The sequence below is a fragment of the Xenopus laevis genome, chromosome 6L (assembly GCF_017654675.1).
Source record: "Xenopus laevis strain J_2021 chromosome 6L, Xenopus_laevis_v10.1, whole genome shotgun sequence".
NCBI classification, from domain to species: Eukaryota; Metazoa; Chordata; class Amphibia; order Anura; family Pipidae; genus Xenopus; species Xenopus laevis.
The window spans coordinates 119,210,041-119,220,482 of NC_054381.1; positions in this window are offsets into that span (position 1 = coordinate 119,210,041).

The window sequence follows — 10,442 nt, forward strand, 5'->3', positions numbered from 1 at the left end:
TGGTTTCTACTGCAGTGTCACCTAACTATTAATTATTTCCTTGTTGTCATTAGTCATTTTGATTTTTAACCTCTGAACATGTCATACAGTAGTTGTAGAAAAATTGTAATTCAGGGCCAATTGTGTGTTGGTTTCTTAATGAATGACTTGGAAGAGTACATTTAGCAATGTGCTATTTCTTGAGCTAAACAGGGAAACTCAAGCTTCTACATATTTGGTCTCTGCAAGGTCAGATATGGCTTGAGTTTCCCTGTTGGGAGTTTTCCAACTGCTGGGCCCAACGGGAAACATTTTGGCAGGCCCCCGTAGACAGAGTTTTACTGTCTGGCACAGGATTCCAGGACTGGGTAGGCAAATAGTGCCTGCCATCCCTCTGTCCAAGTCAATGCGGCCAGTCAAACTGAAAACAATGTTCTCTCTTTTTTTTAAGGTATGTGTGCAAATAGAATCTTTTGTGCAACTTTTGGTGACCAGTGTACAAATGTGTCACTTTATCTTTAAGACTAAAAGACATTTCCAATGAGATCCTGGAGTAGAGGCTAAACCTCCCACACCCCGTAACATCATGTTTATGTGCCACAGTCACAGGCTCCCCACAGTTGGAATAATAGACGCAAGATGCACACTTTCCTCTCATTAAAGCTTATTTTGATTTTCAAATGTACTCCAACATAAATGGAGAAAGGGCTATGCCCGAGACATGTTGTGTGATTTGTAGTCAATAATAAAATGTTTTACCAGTATCTGCTTCTATTAGTGCTCTCCTCTTAACTGCTATTTTACGGTACTCCAACATAATTTACTGCATGAAAGTGTCTTTATTAGCTGGAGAATCTGGGCACCCAAGATATTTAGAATTTGGGTGCTCTTGACATTGGTTGAGAGTTTTGCTATCCCAAAATAGACATATTGTAGATCCAGATACAGGTAATCCTTTTTCTTGGGAAGTAGTTAAAAGGTTATATAACCTTTCAGAAAGAGGCAGATTAATTTATTCACAAATTAGACAAGGGTTTTCATTAATTGGAAGCAGAACTAGGTCACAATTGAGAAATAATCAGTTCTACGATTCAATATTGCAATTATCTGATGACCCTAGCCTTAATCGTATTCCTTTGATATCATCACATTTACTAAATAAACTTTCCAGGGTTAATGATCCATTTGTCAATTCATCAGCCAAATGGACTTCCATTCTGGAAACTAGTATAACATCTAAAGACCTTTTGAGGTCCTTCCAAAATTTTAGGAAATATGTAAATTCTGAGGGATGGAGAGATCAACATTATCGGTTTACTCATCTTGGATATGGAATACTATTCCAGAGCTCTATGGACTCTCAAAAGGTTTCCTATTGTCCTAAGTGTAGAGAGCAAAATGTTGATTTTTTTCATTATATATGGTTTCCTATTGTCCTAATACTCTAACAGTTTTGGGAGTATGTTACCTGCTATATTAAAAAGTCTATTTAGTCAGATATTGTATTAAATCCATATTTTGCTTTATTGGGTCTGAAGGACTCCTTTTTGGAGTCAAATAATATTTCATTAACAAATTTTTCAACTGAAATATTTGATTATTGCTGTTTAGTTCTGGCAGCTTCCCGGAAATCTATTTTCTTATGTTGGATTAGAGATGATTCTCCACAGTTGAAAGATGTATTTTCGTATTTATACAATTTATGTATCCAAGAGGTCATTAGATATAGAGTTGATGAATTATCTCAGAGGAATAGGATTGAACGTAGATGGTCTTTTTATATTGCAACTCTTGATGATGCTAAAAGAAAATTCATTCACAAACTTATGGGGAAAGATGACTGAAAACTAGTTGTACTATTTAAAGACTAAGCCCTTTCACAAAATGCATTGTTTCTTATTTAAATCTTCTTGATTGAGTCTTAAATTTTATTTTGTAAAGCTTGAGCTATACGGAAAGTACAGGTCTATTTATATATTTGTATTTAAATTTGTATTTGTTTTAACATTTCTTGTTCTAATGTGTATGGTTTATATTGTACAAATTCTTTTTGAATTACATATACATGATTCTGCATAGCCATACGCTTGTGATAATCAAAAAGATATGTAAATTGTTCATATTTTATTGCCAACTCAATAAAGAATTTGAAAGAGTTTTGCTTCATTTTAGTTTTTCACAGCATACAGTTACACTATGAAAAATGTGATTTGTATAAATTCTATAACATGAAGCTATCGGGACTAAGAGGTCCATAGCTGAAGAAGCTGATCCTGCCTCTTCTATTTGTAATAAACTCAGATGCCTGGTATGAGCGCTATTTGCCGACTAAGCAATAAGTCATTAATTTAAAATGCAATTTAAAATGCATGGCACTAGCTGCTGAATGGATTGGGTGCAGGAAAGGTGGCACTAGCAGTGGCATAGAGATATGTTTTATGAGTTAAATTAAAAGAAAAAATATCACACTCATGCCTATCCTATTCTGCAAACCAGGAGGAGGATCTTGGCCTTTCTATTTAGGATTATCCAGTGGCACACACTACTAGAAGAGTAATAGGCTCTTAGCCTATGATTAAGTGTTTATGACACGAAACTTGTCAGACTGTGGACACAATAAACTTTCTTCACTTTGAACTATTGCTTGGTGGAAGTTTGCATTCATTGAGTCCTTGCTCATATTGGTTTTTTGGTTTGTCCACCCCCCGTGCTGAGGGCTCAGGGCGGTGCACCTGGGCCATTTCCCCTGTGTGGTGAGTAATCCTTATACCGTTTGGAGACCACAATAACACATATGTATTGTCAACTTATAATTACAACTTATAACCATCTGTTTGAGTTTATGACTTGTAAAGCACTGCATACAGTTGTGGTGCTATATAAATAAATGCACACATTCAGTGAAACCTCTGGCAGGTAAGACACATTACGGTAGGAGATATTTCTATCCTGCACACCAGTGATACTTTTCATATAGTCACCCTTTGTCCAGCAATCTTGTTGGCTATAGTGAGGTCTGCAGCAAGATGTTCTCTCCAGAATGTGTAGTCCAGTAGGGTATAATGAAAACTCCAGCACAAGGGTAGACTTTTTAACAGGGATTTACCCTGAGTTTAATTATGCCAAATAACAACATTTCAGGGTCAGGTCCCTTTGTCAGGTGATCAGTACCAACCCCATGTCAAAAGAAATGTAACCCCAAAAAATAAAAATAATTTAAAGAAATTAATATATAATGTTCTACAAAGTGCATCTGGTATCTGCAATGTGACCTGTGCTTTGAATGGCTGCCCGCTTGGCTATACAACAGCTTGTTTATATAAACTATAGTAGTGTTTCTGAAGCAAACACACCAATAGTACCAGTGCTAGGAAACACTTTCATTTTTGGTGTTATTGTTCCTTTAAATGTGTTACAAGGCTCCTCCACCACAATCAATAAACATAGGACAACAATATGGGGTTAATTTACTAATGGGGGTTATTTATTTTTTATTATATTTTACCAGAAACAAACTAATTCCCATACACGAATTCACCAAATTTACTAAAAATGTAACTCAAAACAATCTGATAAAGAAATTTGAAAAATTTAAGGTTACAAATATCTTACTATTTACTAGGCTTATATTTTTCAAGGTTATATGCTTAAAAACGTGAATACCTCAAATTTATCGAGTTTTCAAGCGAAAACAAGCGTCAAAAATCGTGAAGGCAAAAAATATCTTCAAATGGTTAAAGGGACCTCTGCCATTGACTCTACATAATTCAACCTGTTTTAGCTGGAGTGTTTTCAAATTCAGATTTTTTGCTGCTTTGGAGCATTTTAAAAAATTTGAGTGAAAACATTTAAAAATGAAAAACTAAATGCAACCTTTAATAAATAGACCCCTATATGTTAAAGGAATTGTTCAGTATAAAAATAAAAAACTGGCTAACTAGATAGTCTGTGCAAAATAAAAAATGTTTTTAATATAGTTATTTGGCCAAAAATGTAATGTATAAAGGCTGGAGTGACTGGATGTCTAACATAATAGCCAGAACACTACTTCCTGCTTTGTAGCTCTCTTGATTTCCACTGATTGGTTACCAGGCAGTAACCAATCAGTGACTTGAGGGGGGGGCCACTTGGGTCATAACCATTTGCTTTTGAATCTGAGCTGAAGGATCAATTGCAAACTCATTGAACAGTTATGTCCCATGTGACCCCCTCTAAAGTCACTGACTAACTCAGAGTTAGAGAGCTGGATAGCAGGAAGTTGGGTTCTGTTTTGTTATGTTAGACATTCAGTCAGGGGCGCTCCGCCAATGAGGCGAGCTGAGCCGCTCGCCTCAGGCAGCAGCGCCAGAGGATTCCAGGGGCGGCAAAAAGCCGCTCCTGCACCTTTAAGAGCCAAATTTCGTTTTTTAAACCGGAAATTCGGCTGTACTATTGCGAGAGAGCGCAATTGTGCTCTCTGCTATAGTGTTCCTGCCTCCCCTCCCAACAGGTAAGTCAGCGAGGGGGGGGCGGCATTGCAGGAGCCGCCTCAGGTGCATTCAGTCACTGCAGCCTTTATACATTACATTTTTGGCTAACTAACTATATTAGAATTTTTTTTTTTATTATGCACAGTCTATCCATTTACCCAGTTTTTATTTTTACACTGAGCTGTTCCTTTAAGAGAAAGTCCCAAAATCCATAGAGTTAGTCTCTCCAAAGGAGGTTTGTAGTTAAACAAGATTATTGTTACTGAATCTGAAATTTCAAATTTCCTAAGAAAAGGGATAGTAGACTAGCAGCATAAAAAAATTACAATATAATCTTTAGCAGATTAACTTTACCTTACTTACAATATTTTTACCATTCCTTGGAGAAGTCAGCAATTGGTTGAAACAGTCAAAAAACATTAAGGGAGAATTATTGATATTGAAATAAATGAATTACATAAAACAAGCAAGGCTAAACTCTTAATTTAAACCATGTGGCATTTGTGTCTACAACAACCAAAACAAATAACTGTAACACTGTACCAATTTTAGTCCAGTAGGATGGCAGCTGGCAAAGCTTCAGGAGATCCTACAATGGAAACATTTTTGGTGCTTTCTTTCATTGTTTGGGATAGAGACCCTAGTTCCAGTAAAAGCAATCCTTAGCACATCGGTATGCACTAATATTCTGTAATTTGCAAAATGTGTAATTTTACAAAAAAATAATAAGTTAATAGTATTCTACTTCTAAATAAACTAGAGGAAATGCACAGGGCCATAAAGTTGGCTACAATTAATTGATGGATAATGGTATAAAATTGTAAATTGTATAATGAAGCAATAGAATTCTTAATGGATCAGATGAAAATTGAGCATAGGACTCGCCAGGTATGGGATGACTGATGTAGTTGGCCAGCTTAAATATATTGCAATATATGGACAAACAATCCCTGTTTTTTTTAAAGGGTAAGGCATTTTTCAGTAGCAGTATGCACAAAATGTCGCTGTCTTAAATATATTGATAATGGGTTGAGTGCAGAGGACCTTATGTATTTGTCTATATGTATTTTGTGGTCACAGCCTCATTGCACCCCTGCCTAATGGTTTTAAAAATTAGTGGTGAGCACAACTTCCCCTTGTTTGTTATAGTTATTCAGGAGCAGTGACCAGCTCCATGTTGTAGCTCCCACCCTTCCCAGCTATAGTCAGGTGATCCCACTGGTGTCTAATAAAAGGGCAGCCAAGTTTGGGAGTTTTACTTTGAAAGCAGCTAGTAAGTTGCAGGTAAAACTTAGTAGCTTTGTAAAATGTATAATGAAGCAATAGAATTCTTAATGAATCAGATGAAAATTGAGCGTAGGACTGGCCAGATATGGGATGACTTTGACGTAGTTGGCCAGCTTAAATATATTGCAAACAATCCCTGTGTTGTTTAAAGGGTAAGGCATTTTTCAGTAGCAGTATGCACAAAATGTCTCTGTCTTAAATATTTTGATAATGGGTTGAGTGCAGAGGACTCTTGTATTTCACTATAAAGCTGCTGACAACTCCGAAGAGCTTCAGGTGATAAAAACCTTCACACGATAATATGTGATACCCTACTTTTTTATGGGTTGGTGGAATGCACTTTGGAACGGTGATGTGTACATTCTGATTAGGAATATATATATCTCACAAGGAAGAGATATTGTAAAGGATATTGTAAGGGATCTGTCCCAGGCCCGGACATTGAGATCTGAGTGGGTTATGCCGCATATCTTGTATCTTCATTATGTGATACTGAATAAAGTAGATACTTTTTGGACAATAGCTTTTCAAAACTAGTTGGTGATATTAGGCACAGAGGATAGCTTCTAGTCCCACTGATGTGATATTGGAGCCACATTCCCTAATGACACTGGTCAGTTGATGAAATGTAGGAGGTATCACCACAATTAAAAGCTGAAAAAATTCGCCAAGTTGCATTTCCAACAGACTTTCCTGAATTACAGGGGCAGAAAAAGTTTTAGTTCCTGTCAATAATGAGAATTTTACTTACTTACTTGACGTTAATTCCTTTTCTTCTAGTCCCGACATGTGAGTAGGGATGTAGCGAACTGTTCGCCTGCGAACTTGTTCGCGCGAACTTCGACCGTTCGCGTCCGCCTAATGTTCGCGAACGTTTGGGAACGTTCGCAATTTGAGTTCGCGACCATTCGACCGCTAAAATCGAACGATTTCCATTCGTTCGACCGATTTCCATTTGTTCGAACGATTAAAATCCCTCGAACGTTCGATTCGAATGAAAATCCTTCGATCGAACGATGAAAATCCTTCAAACGTTCGAATCGAACGATTTTGCGGGTGTTCGAAGTTCGCAAACTGTTCGCGAACCGTTCGCATTTTTTGCCGGTGTTCGCGAACACCAAAACGGCAGTTCGCTACATCCCTACCTGTGAGTACACATGGGCAGTATTTCCCCTCCCAGACCTGGAGGTAGGACCTATAACATAGCCAATCAAAATTAATCATGACATATAAGACAACATGACTTCCTCCTCACCACTGTTATACATTTGCCATAGCGGTACAGTAATCAAAATAAATAACTTGGAATGGGAAACCCTTAAAGGAACAGTAACACTAAAAAAAATGTATGTGACAAATCCACTCTAAACTGCTTCAATAACAGCAAGGGCGATTCTGCAAAATCTCTGCCTAGACTACTGAACTGGAAGCTAGTTCTTGCTGCTGTACTGTACTGCTGAGGATTTTACAGACCTCTGCAGGACTTGCTTCTGTGCTGCAAGCAGGGGCAGAGTAATTTACTTCTGTGAGTGCTGCGAGTGGAGAAGGAATGTCCGCAGAGGTTATTCCTAAGCTTGCTTTAGCTCCTTCAGTGCTGCAAACAGTAAAGGTAGCACGCAGATCAGCCATAAATCTAACACACAGGACCCAGTAAATTACCGCTGCGGACATTGTTTGAAATGTTTTGATACAATAAATCACGTTTCTGCAAATCTACGGTGTGCTGCTGATAACTGCTTTGACTGGATTACTTGACCTGAAACAGGCGTGGGTACTTCAGTACAGCACCTGGTACCGCAAAGGTATGTGTTCAAGGTTTTAAGCTCTCCACCTCTGTCTCTACATCACACAATAAGGCATCATATAAATAGGACAACTGCCTGTTAAGTGTGGAAACATCATAGGAAATGGGGCACAATGCTGCTTCAGCAGAACCCCTAGCCAGTCCTGGAAATACCAGGTGTAATAAGACCTCAGATGATATCAATACAAGAAGTCAGAGGAACCCCAGCACCCAACCAGATAACATGAGCTAGACCAGGGATCCCCATACATATATTAGATGGCTGCCGAGCATGGACAACCTGCTTCAATCTTCAGATATCAGAATCGTCAGGCAGGCAAGGGTCAAACCGGGTTTTCAATCAAGGGGTTAGGCTGGAAGAGTTGTCGTAGTCAGGCAAGGGTCTGGATACAGAATGCAAACAAACAGGATACAGATCAGATGCACAAGGCTCAGGAAACCACTAGAAACCAAGTTCTATCACGGGCATCTGTCTGCAGTCAGAATGGGCCTTTTATAGGGGAAAGAATTTGCACCAAAAACGTACACATTCGCGCCAAAATGCGATGGCGCAAACACGCCAGCGTGTTTGCGCCTATAAACAACACACAGGCGTGCCGCACGCGCCCTAATGAAGGCAAGGTGGCGCAGGAAGAGGACCACGCGGCGGGTGTCCCCACCGCCCCACTAGTCCACCAGGGCAGGTAGGTTTTATTACAAGTATGTTGTACTTGATCCCAACTAAATTATAATTAATCCTTATTGGAGGCAAAACAAATTGTGGCAAGCTGGCGGCTTGAACACGTAACTTTTAGGGGGATTAGTCAATGGTGAGCAGGCAGCATAGGAAAAAGGAGCAGAAAGACAGGGACACACAGTTTCTTCAAGGAAAACACAGGTTTATTTTCCCACTTTCAAACAAACACTGTCAACAATGCACGGACACAGGGGTGACCATTGTATCATACAAACAAAACATAAAATAAAACCTAGCCCACTGGGCACTACCTTCACACTTTGAAGCAGTCCCTGACTAGACTGGGCCCCTTGTGGACAACCAGCACAACAAATAGTTTGGCTCACCCCTGTACTCACAGGACTCCTTCCTGTAGTGGTTATTCAGCCTCCTGGCTTCCTCACTCTCTTCACAGTACTCTCTGTGAGAGTCACGGGCTCCCTCTGCTTCTTGCAGTAACAGGCAGCACTCCCAGCTCCTCTGGGAGTTCCTCACACAGCCAGGTCTCCTACCTGCTGTGCCCTGATGAGAGACACACTCTCCCATTCTAATTAACTTTAAATAGTCTTTCCACAGGACAGCTTTCCTGTGGAAGGTGAACTCCAATCTCTGGACTGGATCTGCGGAATGGAGTCCCTGGCTACTAAAGTCTTTAAACAGAGCGCTGATTCTCTGTTTCATAACTCCCTTCCTGGAGCGTATCTCAGTACCTGGGGAGAAATTAAAGGCTAGAGTGACCTTTTTCCTCCTTTTCCTAGTCACTCTACCACATATCCCCCCTCTCTGCTTCAACCCGTAGGGGTGAGTACATTGAAACCCTAATAGAAATTCTCTCTTTCTTAAAGGGATTTCTATAAGTCTGCTCATGTTTTCTTTCCTATGCACAAGATCCAACACACACATCTCAATCAGGGATACCACATGCATGCTTCTTTGTAAGGCTGAGTGACTCTCAAGCATCACCATATACTTGTACTTTTGCCTTACTTTAGTCACCCAGGTTCTCCTACTCGACTTTTGGGAGTTCCTTTTGGATGAACCCTTCAATGAAAACTTATTATTGCTACCACATGAATCTGACACATGTGTCTCTATGGGAGCGGCCACACACACACTACCAACTCCTGAATTTTATTTACTAGTGAAGACACACACACTTTGGCATCTCTGTTACCATCATGCACGCTTTGCATTTTAGTTTTACCCACTGCCTGGGATATAGGGTGTCCTTCCGCAACTGGCAATGATGGGTTTTTAAACACACTGAGGGCTTTCACTTCAAGCCCATGGCCAACAGTTTTAGCCTGTCCTCTGGTTGCATCTTGCTCACAGACTTGTGTCATACAACCAGACACACACTCAGTCACATGCTCAGGGTTAGCAAGCAACTCACATTTGGTATCACTTGTATTGGGACCCAATGAAACCGCTGTCAGACAGACAGATTCCGAGACTCCTTTCATGGAATGTAACACAGAAGTCATGACTTCGCTTTCAACCGCAGTCACTCCATGTGGCTTATCCCCATTGACAGCCATGTTACCATTCTCCATAACAGCACACTCAGGTCTGTTCACATTCACTGTTTTACCGGCAGTCTGTGCCGTTAAACTACTCTCAGGCACACTCCACTTCTCAATAGAAGGCACACATTTTACTAGGGAACTTGTTACTTCACATACCTTTCCCTCTACAGCACATTGTGTTTCAACTCTCACACAGATGGGCTCACTGGAGAACAGTTCTGTGGTTGACACCTGCACACACACAGATTCAGGAGGCAATTGTACATTTTTATCACTCGCTTCCTCAGACATACTGTCTGGCTTATCACCATTAAGACTTTTGATAGATGAGCTACTGCAGGGAAACAAAGGGTTACCATCTATTGGCTTTAACTCCTTGTTTACTAAAGTACTTGAGCTTTCTCTTCTCAACAATTCCCCATGCAGACTTTTTTCCACATTTGCTGCAGTTTCTTGCATCAGAGTTGCAGTCTCATTACCATTCACACTGGCAACATTTATGTTTGTTAAATTAGGCTTTAAACCTTCCAGCCTTTGCACTGCAGAATTCACCTCTGTTAGGGAAAAACTCACTTTGGGGGTCACCCCTAAACTTTTTACTATGGGTGTTACTTCACACCCCACAGTCACACACATAGGATTCACATCTGGACATTTGTCAG